General features: G+C 44.8%; 1 protein-coding gene and 1 long non-coding RNA gene across 4 annotated transcripts in view; one reads left to right on the top strand and one right to left on the bottom strand.

Moving 5' to 3' along the window:
• The window catches only part of ADCY9 (adenylate cyclase 9), a 140861-nt gene that overhangs the window by 84432 nt on the left and 37390 nt on the right, over positions 1–19039 (bottom strand). The window lies entirely within an intron of this gene.
• LOC130285202 (uncharacterized) overlaps positions 1–19039 on the top strand; it is a 94644-nt gene that overhangs the window by 60661 nt on the left and 14944 nt on the right. Inside the window, exon 1 of one of the 3 annotated variants that reach the window (XR_008847290.1) lies at positions 14564–14657. The exons of the other annotated variants lie outside the window; for them this stretch is intronic. This is a non-coding gene — a long non-coding RNA (uncharacterized LOC130285202). Of the gene's footprint in view, positions 1–14563; positions 14658–19039 lie in introns of those variants that run through there. 3 annotated transcript variants of the gene reach the window in all.

Here is a 19039-nt window from a genome sequence, read left to right as displayed (position 1 = left end):
AAATACCGGCAATGCAATGGCCGGTATTTATCCACGCAATCCTCCAACTCCCGGAATATTGCACCATATACTATACCAGTGTTTCCCAACCACAGCGCCTCCAGCTGTTGCAAAACTACAACCCCCAGCATGCCCGGACAGCCGTTGGCTATCCGGGCATGCTGGGAGTTGTAGTTTTGCAACAGCTGGAGGCACCCCTGGTTGGTAAACACTGACCTATACTATATACTACTATATAGTCCAACATGCTGGGAGTTGTAGTTTTGCAACAGCTGGAGGCACCCCTGGTTGGTAAACACTGACCTATAGTATATACTACTATATAGTCCAACATGCTGGGAGTTGTACTTTTGCAACAGCTGGAGGCACCCCTGGTTGGTAAACACTGACCTATACTATATACTACTATATAGTCCAACATGCTGAGAGTTGTAGTTTTGCAACAGCTGGAGGCCCCCCTGGTTGGTAAACACTGACCTATAGTATATACTACTATATAGTCCAACATACTGGGAGTTGTAGTTTTGCAACAGCTGGAGGCCCCCCTGGTTGGTAAACACTGACCTATACTATATACTACTATATAGTCCAACATGCTGGGAGTTGTAGTTTTCGTTTGGAGCAGCTGCTAAGCTAGGGGCTGTATCAGGGCATGCTGGGAGTTGTTGTTTTGCAACAGCTGGAGGCACTCCTGGTTGGGAAACACTGACCTAGACTATATACTACTGTATAGTCCAACATGCTGGGAGTTGTAGTTTTCATTTGGGGCAGCTGCTGAGCCACAGGCTGTATCGGGGTATGCCGGGAGTTGTAGTTAGTAATTAACTGCAACTCCCGAATTTAATAAAAAAAAAAAAAAAAAAGCGATCACAAAGTTACATCAAAACAAAAATGGTCCTGCTAAAAACTACAGATCGGGGGCGCAAAAAATGATCCCTCATACAGGCCCCGTATAAGGAGAAATAAAAAAGTTATAGGGGTCAGAATAGGACAAAATTTCCCCCGCATATCTGTATCCTGTGATGTCACGCATATATCATTAATTATGCAAATTAGCATGTCCAGTATTTTTTTTTTTTTTGCAAGAAAGGTGGCGACCCTACGTGGCAAGGGTTAATTTTTGCACATACCCAGAGGACCCCCCATAGAGGGAGTCTGCTCACCATCTGCAGGATCCTCTCTGCCTTTTATGGCCCAAGATGTCAAGGTGAGAGGAGGAAACGCAGAGATGGAAGAAGGGGGGGGGGGGGGGGGGGGTCATCCACGATTTTATTTAACGCCCTGCGATTCCTGTCTGTGCAATGTTACAGCAGCAGAGAAAAGCCTCTGTTCTGCAGCTGGAGAATGCAGGGTTAATAAAAGGAATGATGCTCTGCACATAGAGGAGTCCTTAAGAAGATGCTCTGCAGTAATAGGATCATTACAGATGCCCTGTAAAGAAACACGGGGTCATTATTAGCCAAATACTTCCCTTACATGAAATCAATAGGGTCGATGATCTGGAGGCATGCCTGGGTCATTCTGCAATGCTCTGCAGGGATAAAGCCTGATGCTCTGCAGAACATTTGAAAGAAAGTTAAACAGATTTGTAAATTACTTCTATATATATAAAAAAAAAAAAAAAATCTTAAAGGGGTATTCCAGGAAAAAACTGGCTCCAGAAAGTTAAACAGATTTGTAAATTAGTTCTATTAAAAAATCTTAATCCTTTCAATAATTATCAGCTGCTGAAGTTGAGTTGTTCTTTTCTGTCTGGCAACAGTGCTCTCTGCTGACATCTCTGCTTGTCTCGGGAACTGCACAGAGTAGAAGAGGTTTGCTATGGGGAATTGCATATAAACTGGGCGGTTCCCGAGACACGTGTCATCAGAGAGCACTTAGACAGAAAAGAACAACTCAACTTCATCAGCTCATAAGTACTGAAAGGATTAAGATTTTTTTAATAGAAGTAATTTACAAATCTGCTTAACTTTCTGGAGCCAGTTGATATATATATATATATATATATATATATATATATATATAAAAGTTTTTTCCTGGATAACCCCTTTAATCCTTCCAGTACTTATCAGCTGCTGTATGCTGCAGAGGAACTTATTTTCTTTCAGAATTTATTTTCTGTCTGACCACAGTGCTCTCTGCTGACACCTCTGTCCATGTCAGGAACTGTCCAGAGTAGGAGCGAATCCCCATAGCAAACCTCTCCTGCTCTGGACAATTCCTGACGTGGACAGAGGTGTCAGCAGAGAGCACTGTGGACAGATGGAAAATAAATCCAAAAAGAAAAGAACTTCCTGTGGAGCATACAGCAGCTGATAAGTACTGGAAGGATTAAGATTTTTAAATAGAAGTAATTTATAAATCTGTTTAACTTTCTGGCACCAGTTGATTTAAAATATTTTTTTTTCCCCCCACCGGAGTACCCCTTTAAGTAAAGCCATTCGGTATCATCCTCTCGCAATGTATGACAAGAACTGGGCCAAAATGGCATCCTATGTACAATACTTTCCTGTAGACCCTACTAGACTGAATATATTGATCCATAATGAGCACACCAAAGTATATACACATCAGTGTTTCCCAACCAGGGTGCCTCCAGCTGTTGCAAAACTACAACTCCCAGCATGCCCGGACAGCCAACGGCTGTCCAGGCATGCTGGGAGTTGTAGTTTTGCAACAGCTGGAGGCACCCTGGTTGGGAAACACTGATATACATAGTATACGGATGTAGCGTCCTATACAAATATGTACCCGCATAGTCATTGTATACCTAATTTTTGGTTTTGGTGAGAACCAGGCCTCCGTGGAATTTGTATTCCCCTGGTATATAATGATACATAGCAGCCGTGCCCCAGGGAAGTGTATAAATATAATATATACTTCATATTTTCAAGTAAGGCATTTATTTATAGAAGATATGAATTAGGCCAGATTTTTAGAAATCATCCACAAGAATGTAAGACGCTTCAAGGATTACCCCAAAAAACAGAAGCAACTTTTTCGTGAAGTTCTGCTGCTATGTGCTTTACAGGATTTACAGTGTTAAAGGGGTACTCCAGTGTAAAAAAAAAAAAAAAAAATGTTTTAAATCAACTGGTGCCAGGAAGTTAAACAGATTTTTAAATTACTTCTATTAAAAAAATCTTAATCCTTCCAGTACTTATTAGCTGCTGAATACTACAGAGGAAATTCTTTTGTTTTTGGAACACAGAGCTCTCTGCTGACATCACGAGCACAGTGCTCTCTGCTGACATCTCTGTCCATTTTAAGAACTGTCCAAAGTAGGAGAAAATCCCCATAGCAAAACATATACTGCTCTGGACAGTTCCTAAAATGGACAGAGATGTCAGCAGAGAGCACTGTGGTCAGACTGAAAAGAACTACACAACTTCCTCTGCAGTATACAGCAACTGATAAGTACTTTTAAATAGAAATCATTTACAAATCTGTTTAATTTTCTGTTTGGCATTAGTTGATTTAAAAAAAATAATAAAATTCCATCGGAGTTCCCCTTTGAAATGCCATACCACTTAGCGTTTTTGTGTCTCACCTACTGGGCAGCCTTAGCCCAGAGCAGTTCAGTGTGAGATGAGCTATGACTGGCTGTGTGTAGCAGAGTGAGGGAGGAAGTTCTCCCCTGTATGGCTTCAGATGATGTCACGCCTGCTGGGGAACACCCCTTCCCAGTCTGTGAATCTGACTGAGACTGAGCAGAAAATACAGAACAATATAAGGTAGAAAACTAAAAAATAATAAAAATGAAGGCAGGGGGTGGTTTATCATGATGGGGCAGTGAACTGGGAAGGTTATAAAATGTAACAAGATCATGAGAGGTTCTCTTTAATAGGGGTACTCCAGTGGAAAACATTTTTTTTTTTTTTTTAAATGAACTGGTGCCAGAACGTTAAGCAGATTTGTAAATTACTTCTATGAAAAAAAATCTTTATCCTTCCAGTACTTATTAGCAGCTGTATGCTACAGAGGAAATTCTTTTCTTTTTAAATTTCTTTTTTGTCTTGTCCACAGTTCTCTCTGCTGACACCTGATGCCCGCATCAGGAAATATCCAGAGCAGGAGAAAATCCTCATAGCAAACCTATGCTGCTCTGGACAGTTGCTGACATGGACAGAGATGTCAGCAGAGAGCACTGTGGACAAGACAAAAAAGAAATTCAAAAAGAAAAGAATTTCCTCTGTAGCACACAGCTGCTATTAAGTACTGGAAGGATAAAGATTTTTTAATAGAAGTAATTTACAAATCTGTTTAACTTTCTGGCACCAGTTCATTTAAAAAAAAAAAAAAAAAAGTTTTCCACCGGAGTACCCCTTTAACTGTTTGCTTTAATTACAGCCGGCCTTTACCAGCACCTACGTGTTCTCTCCCTCATTCTCCAAAATCTGCCTTTCAACAGCCTCCAATGTCAACAATCAGTCAGTAAGTCTCCTATGAAGTTGCCAGGCAATACGTGCAACAAATTGGGCCTGTCTGAAACACTAGTGTATTGAGGAAGTTCCACAGCAGGAATGCAAAACCGTAAGACTGCAAGCTAAGCATCATGGGACGTGCAGTTCAGCAAAAATGGAGAGGTTCAAAGAACAGCTAAAGTGGCTAAGGAACAGAACGTGAAGCCGCGAGGGCAGTGTCGCCTTTATCCGAATACAATCCATAGATATGCTGATGGTCAGTGAATGAAACCATTCTTGTATACAGAAAGAGGCGGAAAACCTTATATTTGTCACAGCTGAGGGTTTGTTACAGTGTATCCAGTGTAAGCGATAAAACCTGGCCTTTAAGTTGATATATTTGTGGTGTCCCGGTACCATATTGCATACCGTACCTAGTGTGGTGGCCCCCAAAGTCAGAGTAAGGCTGGGTTCACACCACGTTTTTCAAATACAGTAACCGTATACGGTTTTCCGCAAAAAAACGTATACGACCGTATGCATAGAGAATGCATTGTAAACCGTATTCCAAATGTTGTGTACGGTTGCATCCGTTTTGCCTCGGATACGGTTTTGCCGATTTTTCAACCGTAGGCAAAAAACGCTGTCGACCGCGTTTTTGCCTCCGGTTGGAAAACCGTATGCGAACCGTATGCGGTTCTTTTAACATTGTTGTCTATGAGAACCGTACACAGAATTTCAGAATACGGTTGCACACGGTTTTTCTAATCCGTTTTTGGAGTTGACACATGCGCAGATTGGAATTTCAATAGAACAATAGGAACTTTATTAAATTGCTGAAAAACTAATTCCAACAAAATAGCAAAACCGTTGGCAAAAACTGATGCAAACGGATAAAACCGTACGGGGAAAAACCGTATACGTTTTAATTTGGAGTCATACGGTTGTATAAGGTTGCATACGGTTTTTGCCATACGTTTTTTAGCGGAAAACCGTATACGGTAATCGTATTTGAAAAACGTGGTGTGAACCCAGCCTAACTACGCTCAGGTAGGGTCCCCCAGGTGGGACAGCCCCCAGTCACCTCTCCTCTATTCTAATTCTACAGTCTTAAAGGACATCTGCAGCGTGATTAACACTTATCCCCTATCCACAGGATAGGGGATAAGTGTTTGATCACGGGGGGGTCCGACCGCTGGGACCCCCTGTGATCTCCTGTACGGGGCCGCGGCTGTCCCGTGCAGGGGGCGTGCCAGCCGCAGCATGACGTTGCGGCCGGCACGCCTCCTCCATACATCTCTATGGGAGAGGCGGGGAGGCAGCGTTCGTGCCTCCCCGTCTCCCCCCATAGAACTGTATGGGGACGGGGAGGAGACGGGGCATCACCGTCGACCTCTAGGTCGACGCTACGTCACCATGAGCGCTAATTGCGGCGCCCCGTTAGGGAGATCAAGGGGGGTCCCAGCGGTCGGACCCCCCGCGATCAAACACTTATCCCCTATCTTGTAGATAGGGGATAAGTGTATATTGCGCTGCAGTTGTCCTTTAATATATGTACCGTATTTTCCGCCGTATAAGATGCACTTTTTCTTCCCCAAAACTGGGGGGGAAAAGTTGGTGCGTCTTATACGGCAAATACACACCTATCGCAGCGGTCCCTGCGGCCATCAACGGCCGGGACCGATCGCGGTGATGCCCTGTATTAACCCTTCAGAGGCGGCGATCAAAGCTGACCGTCGCGTCTGAAGCGAAAGGGACAGTAACCCGGGTCAGTGGGGCTGTTCGGGACCGCCGCGGTGAAATCTTGGCATCCCGAACAGCTTACAGGACACCGAGAGGGACCTTACCTGCCTCCTCGGTGTCTGTCCGTGCCGGGATCCCCTGCATGGCGGCGCTCTCCTTCGACGTCATCACGTCATCGCACACGCCGTCCCGTCATCCAATAGGAGCGGTTTGCGTAGCGAGGTGATGATGGCGACGTGATGACGGCGACGGATAGCGTGGATCCCGGGGAAGAAGACGTCTGGAGCGTCGGGGACACGTGAGTATTACCTCCTATCCAGTGGTCTTCAACCTGCAGACCTCCAGATGTTGCAAAACTACAACTCCCAGCATGCCCGGACAGCCAACGGCTGTCCGGGCATGCTGGGAGTTGTAGTTTTGCAACATCTGGAGGTCCGCAGGTTAAAGATCACTGTTGGGTTCAGAATCTTTTTTTTCTAGATTTTGCACCTTTAAAATTGGGTGCGTCTTATATGCCGGTGCGTCCTATAGGGCGAAAAATACGGTATATATTTAATAATAACGTATTTTTTATTTAATGTATAGTACTTACCTTGTTTAGCGTCGCAGGACCTTCGGTCATGTGACCATGTTAATATCCTCTATGGTATGTTGGAGGACCTTTGGAGGTCCTTGGGTCACGTGTTACCCATAATCCTTTGTAATGGTGATTGACAGAAGTATTGGACCAATTATCACTAGTCCAGCCCCTGCCCATATAAGGGAGCTGTAGCCAATTATCGCTCTCTTGGGTCGCTGCTCTCGTGGATGCCGGACTAGCAGGACGGATCTGCGCAACTTGCAAAGTCACTTTAGGCCTGAAAACCTACCGGCCTCAGCGGAACTTGTTTTAAACTACCCCCGCTAAAGCTAGCGTGACTACTGGACCGCAACTAAATCCCCTAAATCCAGTGGAACAGCGCATATTATCCTAAAGACTCTAAACTGCTAAAGTCCCAACCTTTGTCAATCTCCAAAGAAAGCTTGCATGTATAGAGACTGTTCCGGTTATGAAGCGTGCATAAAATCTTCAGTAAAAGTTACAACTGTTTCAGCAAACTCTCCGGTTGTGGACATTCCATTATTATCTACCTCTCTATCGCTCTTGGGAAGGGTGGCGGTAGGACAAGCATTACTGAGGAGCCTTCACCCTGGCATCACGAATAGCAAGGGTTAATAAGCACCCTTAAGTCACCGCACAGCTACACTCCCCATACCCTACTCCCCCAGGCTATCACATAGCCTGGGAAATTATGACAATTATACAGTAGTAGTTATAGGTGCAAAACTGGCAAATTTTTGCACAAGCTTCATTTTGAACCATTATGGGCTCATTTACATTATGGAATCAAGTGTCGGCTTGTGTTGCCGGTGCCCGCTTCAGATGGAATCTCTGCCCGTGGGCACCGGCAAAACAAGCTGGTGCTAGGACTGCTCAGAAATGTGCTGTCTCAATAGAGCAGTGTATCTCAACCAGGGTGCCTCCAGCTGTTGCAAAACTACAACTCCCAGCATGCCCGGTGCCCGCTTCAGATGGAATCTCTGCCCATCGAGATTCTGTCTGGCGCGGGCACCGGCAAAAAAAGCCGATGCTAGGACTGAACAGAAATGTGCTGTCTCAATAGAACAGTGTTTCTAAACCAGGGTACCTCCAGCTGTTACAAAACTACAACTCAGAGCATGCCCAGTGCCCGCTTCAGATGGAATCTCTGCCCATGGAGATTTTGTCTGGTGCGGGAATTGGCAAAACAAGCCGATGCTAGGACAGAACAGAAATGTGCTGTCTAAATAGAGCAGTGTTTCCCAACCAGGGTGCCTCCAGCTGTTGCAAAACTACAACTCACAGCATGCCCGGACAGCCGTTGGCTGTCCGGGCATGCTGGGAGTTGTAGTTTTGCAACAGCTGGAGGCACCCTGGTTGGGAAACACTGCAATAGAAAGTAATGTGTTTCAGAGCAGGGTTCACAGAAAGAATAAACATGTCTGGGGTCTGGAATTTTTTGGCGCAGAAATCCCGTAGTGTGAATGGTGCAGTAGAATTCCATTGAGAACAATAGGAAGCTGCTGCACAATATTTTCGAAGTGGAATTCCGGAGTGTGAATGGGGCCGTTAGGCTATGTTCACATGGCAGATTTTTGCCAGACATTCCGTCCAACTCATCAGTCAGGCACTTGGAAATGCGCCGTCTCCATAAATGGAAATGCATTTCTGTCAGATTATGTCAATTCTTTCAGAGGAGGCCAGAATTTTTTATGTTTTCAGCGCAGATGTTTGCGGATGAATCCCTTAAAGGGGTACTCCACCACTGGAAAACTTTTTTTTTTTTTTTAAATCAACTGGTGCCAGAAAGTTAAACAGATTTGTAAATTTCTTCTATTTAAAAATCTTCATCCTTCCAGTACTTATCAGCTGCTGTATGATCCACAGGAAGTTCTTTTCTTTTTGAATTTCCTTTCTGTCTGTCCACAGTGCTCTCTGCTGACACCTCTGTCCAGATCAGGAACTGTCCAGAGCAGGAGAGGTTTGCAATAGGGATTTGCTTCTACTCTGGACAGTTCCTAAAATGGACAGAGGTGTCAGCAGAGAGCACTGTGGTCAGACAGAAAGGAAATTCTAAAAGAAAAGAACTTCCTGTGGATCATACAGCCACTGATAACTACTGGAAGAATTGCGATTTTTAAATAGAAGTAATTTACAAATCCATTTAACTTTCTAGAACCAGTTGATTTAGAAAAAAAGTTTTCCAGTGGAGTACCCCTTTAAAAATAATGGGAGACTGCTGCAACGGAATTTCGGGGGCAATTGTTATTCAGCCGTGTGAACAAGGCCTTAGAGGGTAATTTAGTGGAGTAACCCTTTAAAAATAATGGGAGTCTGCTGCAACGGAATTGCGGGGGCAATTGTTATTCAGCCGTGTGAACAAGGCCTTAGAGGGTAATTTAGTGGAGTAACCCTTTAAAAATAATGGGAGTCTGCTGCAACGGAATTTCGGGGGCAATTGTTTTTCAGCCGTCTGAACAAGGCCTTAGAGGGTAATTTAGTGGAGTACCCCTTTAAAAATAATGGGAGTTAGCCCTAGTGTGTTTTTTGGGGCTAAAATTTATATAAGACCCGGTCCTATTTTCGGAGAAACACAGTAGGTAAATTGATAAATGTGCACTTCAGTCAGTCGGCAGCGCGGCGGTCTGCGGCGGCTTTCAGCTGGAGTGGCCGCTTCACGAAACTGCGGCTTTTGCAAAAGTCGCATGTCATAAAGTGCTCAACTGTGTGCTTAGAAGAAAAACCAAACCCAAGCCACGCCCACAACATTCCTATTGCAGAAAGCCCTAGACGCCGGCGAAAGTCGCACCATAATACGCATACATTTGCGAATATATAGGCTTATATGAACCTTGATGAATGGTCTCCATAGTGACTTTTTTCTTTGCTTAAAAGGATTAGCATAAAATTATAATTTGTCGCAAATATTTGTAAAGTAAATATGGAAAAAAAAATAATCTAGGTCAACAAACATACATGTGTACAAGGAACAGGATTTCCCATTGGCACAGAGAGTTTGTTCCCGGGGGTAATGTCGCCTCGTCCTGCGCACACAACCGGTGAACTGCTTTTGAGTCCTGGAAGTCGGAATTCATGGCGATTAGATCAGTTCTGTCCTATTTGTATCACAGAGATCCCGCCATTTCACGCTGGGATCAGTTACCATCAGTCGTGTCTAATCTTTTATTCAGATCTTGCTCCGGGGTTTACTACTGTAATGGGAATACTCCGTTTCCACATGTTGCCGTGACCGTACGATGCCGAAAGCCTTTTAAATGCAAAGCTTTTATGCCGGAGCGTAGGGCTGGACGGTATACCGGTTCATACCGGGTACCGAAATTTTTGTGCTGCACGATGTGAATTTTAAAGGGGTACTCCGGTGAAAACCTTTTTTCTTTTAAATCAACTGGTGGCAGAAAGTTAAACATATTTGTAAATTACTTCTATTAAAAAATCTTAATCCTTCCTGTACTTATTAGCTGCTGAATACCACAGAGGAAATTCTTTTCTTTTTGGAATGCTCTCTGATGACATCACGACCACGGTTCTCTCTGCTGACATTAGTATAATAATAATAATAATAACGCTTTATTTATTGTTGTCCTTAGTGGGATTTGAACCCAAGTCCCCAGCACTGCAAGGCAGCAGTGCTAACCACTGAGCCACCATGCTGCCCTTAGCATAGATCTGCTATGCATGGTTGCTAAAATGGACAGAGATGTCAGCAGAGAGCACTGTGCTCGTGATGTCATCAGTGTTTCAAAAAGGAAGGAATTTCCTCTGTAGCATTCAGCAGCTAATAAGAACTGGAAGGATTAAGATTTTTTAATAGAAGTAATTTACAAATATGTTTAACTTTCTGCCACCAGTTGATTTAAAAGAAAAAAAGTTTTCACCGGAGTACCCCTTTAACCCATACCGCAATACCGGTTTGGCCCCTCCCCCTTGAGAATGAATTCATTATCAGCCCAGCGCTGCGCTGTCCCCACATCCGAGAACTAATATATGTGACCCGCGAGCGCTGTTCTGTCCCCCCCCCTCCCCCCCCCAATTAATCAGCTCAGCGCTGCTACTCACATATGTCACCCGCAAGCACTGCCCTCCTGGTCCTCCTGTTTGTTGCGGCCGCCGGCGCTGACACTCTATACCAGGGGTCTTCAACCTTCAGATGTTGCAAAACTTCAACTCCCAGCATGCCCGGACAGCCAACGGCTGTCCGGGCATGCTGGGAGTTGTAGTTTTGCAACATCTGGAGGTCCGCAGATTGCAAACCACTGCTCTATACTGTATCCCTATGCCCAGGCTGCAAAAGGTAAACAAAATAAACAAACGCATGTTCCGACGTCGGACTTACGCTGGGGACGTGAAGGTCGGACAGCCGTCAGCCTATCACCGGCCGCAGCGATGTTCCGCCTAGGCCGGTGATAGGCTGAGCGCACTGTCATGTAAGAAACCGGCTTCTTACATGACAGTGCGCTCAGCCTATCAGCGGCCGAGGCGGAACATCGCTGCGGCCGGTGATAGGCTGACGGCTGTCCAACCTTCACGTCCCCAGCGTAAGGCCGACATCGGAACATGCGTTTGTTTATTTTGTTTACCTTTTGCAGCCCGGGCATAGGGATACCGCACAGTATAGAGAGTGCCAGCGCCGGCGGCCGCAACAAACAGGAGGCAGCGCTTGCGGGTGACGTGAGTAGTACCCCGATAGGGACAGCGCTGGGCTGATAATTCATTTTGGGGGAGGGGGGGGGGAATACCGTTATATACCGTGGAACTGCCAAAGGTTACAAAAATACCGCGATACACATATTTAGCCATACCGCCCAGCCCTACCGGAGAGGTCGCGTCGTACCATCACTATCAAACCTGCAAATTGGACTAAAATGCAATACCAGACACAGCCCAGGAACAGACAGGGCGCTGTTTCGGGAAAATAAACAGTTCATTTTTTTTTCTTATTCACAGAAGGGGTTTTCTGTAAATAAGAAAAAAAAATGAACTGTTTATTTTCCAGAAACAGCGCCCTGTCTGTTCCTGGGCTGTGTCTGGTATTGCATTTTAGTCCCATAGTGATGGTACGACGCGACCTCTCCGGTAGGGCTGGGCGGTATGGCCAAATATGTGTATCGCGGTATTTTTGTAACCTTTGGAAGTTTCACGGTATATAACGGTATTACCCCCCCCCCCCCCTCCCCCAAAATGAATTATCAGCCCAGCGCTGTCCCCATCGGGGTACTACTCACGTCACCCGCAAGCGCTGCCTCCTCGTCCTCCTGTTTGTTGCGGCCGCTGGCGCTGACACTCTCTATACTCTGCAGTATCCCTATGGGTAAGTTATATTAGTTCTGTGAGGCAAGAAAAAGCACAGCAAGAAGAACCATTAAAGGGGTACTCCCCTGGAAAACATTATTATATTTTTTTTTTTTTAAAGTTAAACAGATTTGTAAATTACTTCTATTAAAAAAATCTTAATCCTTCCGGTACTTATCAGATGCTGTATACTACAGAGGAAGTTCTTTCTGTCTGACCACAGTGCTCTCTGCTGACACCTTTGTCCATTTTAGGAACTGTCCGGAGCAGGAGAGGTTTGCTTTGGGGATTTGCTCCTACTCTGGACAGTTCCTGACATGGACAGAGGTGTCAGCAGAGAGCACTGTGGTCAGGCAGAAAGGAAATTCAAAAAAAAAAAAAAAAGAACTTCCTGTGGAGCATAATAGCAGCTGATAAATACTGGAAGGATTAAGATTTTTTAATAGAAGTAAATTACAGATCTGTTTAACTTTCTGGCACCAGTGGATTTAAACAAAAATGTTTTCCAGTGGAGTACCCCTTTAAAGATAGACATCACAACAGAATGCAAAGGACTCCATTATAATTTAATGGGGTCCTTCAGACCCAGCTGGTGTCTGTCGTTCCTTGGGTCCGGCATTGTTGGCCCTTTGCAAGTCTACAAGCAGAAAGCCCTTTATGACCCACTATTTATAATGGTCTGGGTGTAACACCATCATTGCCATGCTAACCAATCAGAGTTCTACTTCTATTTTCCAAACTACACTATAGAAATTAAAGATGCACTCTGATTGGTTTCTTTGAACATCTAGGCCACAAAATACTTATAAAAAAAAAAATGGGACATGGGTGAAGAACAAGACATCAGGCCTCAGGTGTCAATACAGGCCTTCTTTGAAAGCAAAGAGAAGCCTTGTTGTCCGTAGCAACCAATCACAGCACAGCTTTCATTTTACCAGAACAGTTGATAAAATGAAAGCTGAGCTGTGATTGGTTGCTTTGTCACATTTCTGATTGGTTGGTATGGGCTTTGGGGGGAATTGGCCAGCCCACGAAGTTGCGTGCGCAGAGGCCCAGATTTATCAAACTATTTGAGAGAAAAAAATGGAGCGATTTTTTTTCCCACAGCAACCAATCACAGCTCAGCTAACGAGCTGTGGTAAAGTGAAACCTGAGCCGTGATTGGTTGCTGTGGGAAAATCACTCCATTTTTTTTCTCTCACACAGTTTAATGTAAATCTGGGCCACTAGTGTGTTTTTTATTTTGCGCATTGCCTTTTGCCTAAATCATCACCTAATTTTACGCTATTTTTCTGTTCGTTACGCTGGCTTAATTATTTTCAGTTTCGCAGATGCGCTGGTTGGTGCGCTGAAATAACTTTTACAGCAAATGTACTGGCATAAGAATGTGTGTGAAATTTTCGCCTTTTCTAGTACTATCCAGTGGCTTCCTGTCATTTGCGCAACTTTATGAAGTGCCAAGCGCAACATAATAAACTCGGGAAACCACACACTTGCACAGCAGGTTTCACATTGAACAAAAATTTGCGCTAATGATAAATCCCCCCCCCCCCCCCCTTTGTGTTTAGATGCATGAAGCCAGTACAGACTAGGTGTTGCCCATAGCAACCAATCAGATGCCAGCTTTCACTTTGTAGTACAGATTGGACTATATAAGCAGAAATCTGATTGGCTGTTTTCTGCAGCTATAGACGTGCTTTATTTTCACAGCCTTCTCAGCCGTCTCTATTATGATTTATCAACTATTACAAATTAATATGTAACCTTTAGGTTGTCCATTACATACCTAACCATCACAACTGTGCACAAGTGCAATGAGGTGTGCTGTACTGACAGAGGTTAACCCACAAAAAACATTTACCGTCTATACTCGAGTATAAGCCGACCCGAATATAAGCCGAGGCCCCTAATTTCACCCAAAAAACCCAGGAAAAGTTATTGACTCGACTATAAGCCTAGGGTGGGAAAAACATCATCCCCCCCCCCATGTCATCATCTCCCCCTGTCATCATCCCCCCCTGTCATCATCCAGACCCCCGTCATTAACACCCCATCATCATCACCCTGTCATTATAACCCCTGTCATCATCACCCTGTCATTTTCACCCCATCATCATCACCCCGTCATCATCTTCCCCCCCTTCATCATCACCCCGTCATCATCCCCTTTCCTTCATCATCACCGCCTGTCAATCCCCTCAGTGGTCTTCAACCTGCGGACCTCCAGATGTTGCATAACTACAACTCCCAGCATGCCCAGACAGCCATCGGCTGTCCAGGGATGCTGGGAGTTGTAGTTTTGAAACATCTGGAGGTACGCAGGTTGAAGACCACTGCACTGGCCTTCGTCATCATCCAGGGCCATCTATGCTGCAGGGACCGTCCGGTGGGGAGGGTTAGTCGTTCCGGGCTGTACATTTTCACCGGGAGGCCCTCTTCTCCGCTCGCATCGGGCCTAGTGACGTTGCCTTGACGACGACGCACAGGGACGTTCATGCGCTTGAAAGTCCTTGTGCGTCGTCGTCAAGGCAATGTCACGGAACGACTAACCCTCCCCACCGGACGGTCCCTGCAGCATAGATGGCCCGGACCAGCCCACCCTTCCTTCCCACCGAGGGGAGGTGAGTAGAAAACTAAAGGGGGGTCTGGATGATGACGAAGGCCCACGCAGTGGTCTTCAACCTGCGGACCTCCAGATGTTTCAAAACTACAACTCCCAGCATGCCTGGACAGCCGATGGCTGTCCGGGCATGCTGGGAGTTGTAGTTTTGCAACATCTGGAGGTCCGCAAGTTGAAGACCACTGAGAAGGGATTGACAGGCGGAGAGTTCACTCGATGGGGGCGTTTTCAGCATGAAAAATCGTGCTGAAAAACTCGGCTTATACTCGAGTATATAAGGTATCTATCACCTGCATTATTTCTGTTGGTCTACCCACTGGGACCCCCACCGATCACCAGAATAAGATCCTAAACTGCTTAGGGTCTATTCACACAGCAGAATTTCCGCTTGCAGAATTTTGCCTCAAATTAAAGTCCATAGGCCCAGATTTATCACAGAATGTCTTATTTGGGTGGTGGGTTTGACTAGCGTGCATCTTATTTATCAAGAAGGTGCAGCAGGATGATGAATTTTGCGCAGCTCTGCCGTGGAGGGAAAAGCTCTACCACATACACTTCTTCTAGACGCTTGTGAGGGAGGGAAGTAGACACTTTCCCGGGTCCTGAATTTGGCAGGTTAGGTGTTTTTACTTTCACAGAGCTGCCGGGACATTTTTACTTGCATTTTAGACACGACAATCACATTTGCGGTGTCTAAGGGGTTAAAGCCAGGCATCACCGTGATCGGTGATGTCTGGCATTAGAGATGGGTCCTGGTGGCAGATAGCAGCCAGGACCACCCAGTTATGACCTGCGCTCAGCTCCTGTGTGTCATAGAAGGGGAGTGGGATGCTGTCGCCCATAAGAGGTTAAAGGTTGGATTGTGGAAGGTAGAAGTGATTCTCACGCCTACTGGTAGGTGGTGTAGCTTTGCGCACAAAATAGCGGCTTTTGACAAAAGTTGCAAATGATAAATACGTGAACACTGCATGGTCAAAACGAAAAAGTTTTACGGGTAGGAAAAAAGAGTGAAACTGTCTATATCAAAAGACGCATAAAAGTCGCTAAATATGCTGCTTGCTCCTGAACTGCGCCAAAACATAGACAATAAAAATGGTCTAAAAGCAATGATAAATCCCCCCCCCCCCCCCCATAGACTTTTATGGGATTCCACACTCCCCTTCACACTTCTGAATTTCCGCTTGCGGAAATTCAGAAGTGTGAATGGGAGTGCGGAATCCCATGGAGATCTAAGGGCTTTAAAGGGGTTATCTAGGAAAAAACTTATATATATATATATATATATCAACTGGCTCCAGATTTGTAAATTACTTCTATTAAAAAAAATCTTAATCCTTTCAGTACTTATGAGCTGATGAAGTTGAGTTGTTCTTTTCTTTCTAAGTGCTCTCTGATGACACTTGTCTCGGGAACTGCCCAGTTTAGAAGCAAATCCCCATAGCAAACCTCTTCTACTCTGTGCAGTTCCCGAGACAGGCAGATATGTCAGCAGAGAGCACTGTTGCCAGACAGAAAACAACAACTCAACTTCAGCAGCTGATAATTATTGAAAGGATTAAGATTTTTTAATAGAAGTAATTTACAAATCTGTTTAACTTTCTGGAGCCAGTTGATATAAAAAAAAAGTTTTTTCCTGGAATACCCCTTTAATTTGAGGCAGAATTCTGCATGCGGAATAATAGAGCGATAGTATGCACACGTGACCAAGGGCCCTGTTCTGTTGGGAGACTCGAGACCCCATTCTTGAGATTGCAGGAGGTGCATCAGACAGGGGATAAGTTGTTTAAAGGGGTATTCCAGGAAAAAACTTTTTTATATATATATATATATATATATATATATATATATATATATATATCAACTGGCTCCAGAAAGTTAAACAGATTTGTAAATTACTTCTATTCAAAAATCTTAATCCTTTCATTAATTATCAGCTGCTGAAGTTGAGTTGTTCTTTTCTGTCTGTCAACAGTGCTCTCTGCTGACATCTCTGCTTGTCTCAGGAACTGCACAGAGTAGAAGAGGTTTGCTATGGGGATTTGCTTCTACTTTGGACAGTTCCCGAGACAGGTGTCATCAGAGAGCACTTAGACAGAAAAGAACAACTCAACTTCAGCAGCTCATAAGTACTGAAAGGATTAATATTTTTTAATAGAAGTAATTTACAAATCTGTTTAACTTTCTGGAGCCAGTTGATATATATATATATATATAAAAAGTTTTTTCCTGAATAACCCCTTTAACGCTGGAGTACTCCTTTAGGTAAAGTCTCATCTTCTTGCTGTTGCCTTATACAGTCACCCTTTACTTCTATTGTAGAAAAGCAGGCGGCCATTAATCTGATGATAGGAAGGAAGTCTGCTGTATGGAGATACGTTTCTCGCTCTACTGAACTTATCTGAAATCATTTTATAAATTCCTATGAGCCAAATTACATTTAGAGTTAGTGGGAATTTTTAGCATTTATGATATGAAAACCATATGGTGACATGTACGGTATATATGTAGAGAGGCCTGAGAGAAATGACGGAATTACATACTGCAGCTTTCCCGTCCGATCCATTATAACCTCTCCTTGCCAGTCTAGGTTCACACTGCGGAATTTCTGCCTGCAATTCCGCTTTGAAATTGCAGGCAGAAATTCCGCTTGCTAAAATGTCTAGTGTAGGAAATGGGTTTCCATTCACAAATTCACACTTCGGAATTCGTGAAGCGAATGGAAAATCCGCTTGAAAATTTCCGCCTTAAAGAATGGCGTTGCTCTTTCTTCAGGCGGAAATACTCGCGGAACACATTGCAGTCTATTGGAGACTGTAGTGTCCACGCGGACTGATTCTGTTGGCGCTGGCCGCACTCGGAATCTCTGGGCGGAAATTTTCTGCCTGGAAATTCCGCAGTATGAACCTAGCCTAAGGGTGTGTTCACACGAGCGAATATTTTTGCGGGTTTTCCGCTGCGTATTTGAAAGTGGGCAGGCTCTTCTCGGCTGTTCGCAGCAGATTTTCCGCGGCGGAATTTACGCTGAGGAAAATCCGCCGCAAGCCCCATTGAAGTCAGTAGGGACTGGGACGGATTTTCCGCAGCGTAAATTCCACTGCGGAAAATCTGCTGCCGACAGCAGAGAAGAGCCCACCCCCTTACAAATAAGCAGTGGAAAACCCGCAAAAAAATCAGCTCGTGTGAACGTACCCTAAGGGTACGTTCACACGTGCGGATTTACAGCTTATTTTACGCTTCAGATCCACCGCTGAAGGACCTATGTACGGTGCCCTTAAATGTGCCTGCTCGGAGAGGCAATACGCCGCTTCGAGCAGACACACTGCGATGTGCGGTATACTCGCACACATCGCGGCCGCTTCCCCTGCTCAATGAGCGAGGCTGAGAGCTGCCGCGATGTGCGAGTATACTGCGCATGCGCGCGGCGACTCGCATATCGCAGTGTGTCTGCTCGGAGCGGCGTATTGCCGCTCCGAGCAGGCACATATAAAGGCAGCATATAGGAGGTCCTTCAGCGGTGAAATACACTGCGAAAATCCGCATGTCTGGGTTCACACTACGGAATATCTGGGCAGAATTTCTGCCGGAGATTTAGCCGACGGCACTAAGACCGCACGGACTGCATTGCTTTCCCCATAGACGGCAATGCATTTCTGGGTGGAGCTTTTGGGAGATCTGCCCAGAAATGCATTGATATCTATGTGGATGGCAATGCAGTCCGCACGGTCCTAGTGCCGCCGGCTTGATCTCCGGCAGAAATTCTGCCCAGAAATTCCACCGTGTGAACCCAGCCCAAGCCTGTGAGAGCTGTGCCTCGCCATGCCCCACACGCACTTCCTGAGTTTGGACTTCTGCAAGTCCGGGTGGAGACCAAATTAACTGTTTGACTTGTGGAGGAAACAGAACAGAGCCACCTAGTGGCCGTTTTTTCAATCAAATTAAAAACATATCAAGGTTTAAAATTTTAAGAGCAAGTAAATAGAAAAGTGTCTTATAATTACATTAGAAACAATATATTAAAAGTTTAGTTCTTTAAGGGCTTATCCAGCACCCCCACTGTCCTCAGGTTGTATGTGGTATTGAAGCTCAGATCTGTTGAAATGAATACAGCCAAGTTGTAATACCAAACACAACCTTAGGACAGAGGTGGCGCTATTTTTGGAAGAAATCAGCTCTGTTTCTCTATTCCTATTCAGTCTGTGCTGCTGATGTGTCACCACTTTTATTCCGTCGTAAATTTGTGTTATGTGGCCCCATGATAGGAACTTGTATAGGGAAATGTTGGCGCGTGAAAGATCCCGAAAAATCAGTTTAATAAAGAAGATAGATGAGAGGTGTTCCTTAAATTCTAGAAAAGTAGAAGCCCCTCTGGTTATAAATGTCTTA

The sequence above is a fragment of the Hyla sarda genome, chromosome 8 (assembly GCF_029499605.1).
Source record: "Hyla sarda isolate aHylSar1 chromosome 8, aHylSar1.hap1, whole genome shotgun sequence".
Classification (NCBI taxonomy): Eukaryota; Metazoa; Chordata; class Amphibia; order Anura; family Hylidae; genus Hyla; species Hyla sarda.
Note: the sequence above shows the minus strand (reverse complement) of the source record. Positions and strands in the feature narration are given on the sequence as shown.